This window comes from Rhopilema esculentum, chromosome 8 (assembly GCF_057945365.1).
Source record: "Rhopilema esculentum isolate cy_ngs chromosome 8, ASM5794536v1, whole genome shotgun sequence".
In the NCBI taxonomy this organism is placed as follows: domain Eukaryota; kingdom Metazoa; phylum Cnidaria; class Scyphozoa; order Rhizostomeae; family Rhizostomatidae; genus Rhopilema; species Rhopilema esculentum.
In genome coordinates, this window is record NC_142822.1 from 6403809 (window position 1) to 6406083 (window position 2275).

Below are 2275 nucleotides of genomic sequence, written 5' to 3' on the forward strand. Positions count from 1 at the left end.
TTCCAAATATGGGAGAGGCATAGCAATAATAAATGTCATTTTTCTTAAGGTGTTGAATGTGTACGTAGTCTTTTCTTTGTAAGAACACTCTTTATAGACTTTACCAGAACATTGATGATTGAATTCCAACAAAAATAAGAACAGCATAAGAACCTATCCAGCGAGTTGAACAATCAGAAGGAAAACGATGTGTCTTTGAATACGTTCTCCCTGTTTTATAAGCCATGCTGCTTAAATGCTCTGTGGAGAAGAAGGGGCTGGGGGCTATAGCCTGTGTTCCTGACCCCAGTGTCTGGAGCAAATGCTAGGGGGCCACTTTTTTCCAGAAAAGCAAAGGATTAAGAAATGAACGACAAATCAAGCCTCTTTCTATTCGGCTTTTAGTCAACAACATTAATTATCAAGAAAAATAAGGACAATTTGGCTCAAAAAATTTATCTGGTTCTTTTAGAAAACAGTGTAATACATGCTTTATTTACCAGGTAGACTTGATTTACATATTTCATATGTTTCAAAGTTTGAAAAGCACAGTTAAAACTGTGAATTAAAGTTGAAAAAAAGGAAGGTTCGGACAAAATTCTTCAAAACAAAAGCCATAATTAAGTCCAAAGTTATGCAGTCGAAGCTTCAGAATACCTCGCAAGATTATCAGTATCTGGGTCTCAGACTAAAGAATGCTGAACATTTCGAATTTTTGCCACTATCCCCTCCTTGGCCTTTGCACCTCTGTGCCCCTGTTAAGTCGACGGTCAAATATGCAGAATTCTTGAATACATATTGTCAATACTTTATGCATTCACTTAGTGGTGGCGCCAATATGGGGGTAATACCCCCCCCCCACTTTTTCAAAATATGTTTCGCATATTTTTTCTAAAAATTTATCAAAAAGCACTAGGTAGGGGTATATCATATTTTCGCCAAAAGAAAAATCATCTTGTACAAAACATTGAAACGTGGCAGAAGGGGCGTGGTATATATGGCCACACCCATTACCCTACCACTCCGCAGTGGCTGGCGCCGCCATTGCATTCACTAATTACCATTTCATACGTCGCCAGGGTGACAAAAAGAGCAATGTGATAGAGCTAAAATAATGCCAGCCTAAGCATTATTTTATTGACCAATTACACTTTGTTTTGTTTACGTAGCTATTTTGTACAATATTATGTAGATTTTTAGGAAATCCCTCTTGTGTCTTGAATGTTCTGTCTTCGCTTAAGGCCGGGTTACACGATCACTTTTCAGCATGTTGGTCCAATATCGAAAAAAGTGATGGTAAAAAGTGATCGTGTAACCCGGCCTTTACACAGCACTTCCTTGTACATATAAATATACGTACTTAGTTAGATTTAGTGAGATTCGGAGAGAGATTCAGAGGGTACAGCGAAGCTAATCGTAGCGCCCAAGAGGCTTGTGAAAGCTCTTGCAGCCCAGTTTGTATTTAGGACAGGCAGTGCTTGAGAAAGACTTCGCTCTACCTCGTTTGTTGTTATATATTTTGGGATATTGTTATAAGTAATAGAGTTCGCGGAGAACCGTCGTTGATTATGTTAGCAGTTTGATTAAAGTTCAGCCTTGGGTTTTTACATTATGGAAATGGGAAGAAAAGTATAGCCGCTCGCACAAATCGTCATTCTCTAAAGTTTCAGTCTTGGCAGTATACCTCTCGATTTAAACATCCATTCTACAGCAAAAACCCGTAAAATAATGCCAACTTTCCCCTGCCCCCTGCATTTCCCATCAACTTGAATTGATTTTTTTCAATGAAGCATTCCAGTAAGTATATCAGGAAAACCTGAAATGTATGTCAGGAGATGACATTCACTTTACTAGTTCGGAAGGAGGACCAAGTACGAACATTGCAAGGCATTGGTGCAAACATTTACACTTTCCAAGGACAAAGCAGGAGACGGCGGAATCAGTGGTGTAGTGCTACTAAAATAACAAGTGGGAGCTCTTGCACAAAATGTTGTGAAAAACAATAGCAAAAGTAGAAATTTGCCAATTTGTGGCATTAACAAGGGGGGCTCAGCCCCTCTGAACCCCTGGGCGGGATGGAGAGGATCGAGGAGTCGCAGCACAAAATGATATGGTAATAGAAAAAGAAGAAGATTTGGGTTACTTTATGTTTCATGGAATGTTTAAATTCATTTTACGCGGAAATTAATCATTTTTGTTTTTCGGATGGAAACTGATCCTCAAAGATTCTCCCAGAAAAACAGCTCCTTCAACAGAATGACATTTGTCACCTCTAGTAAATATGTGGGCTGCGTAG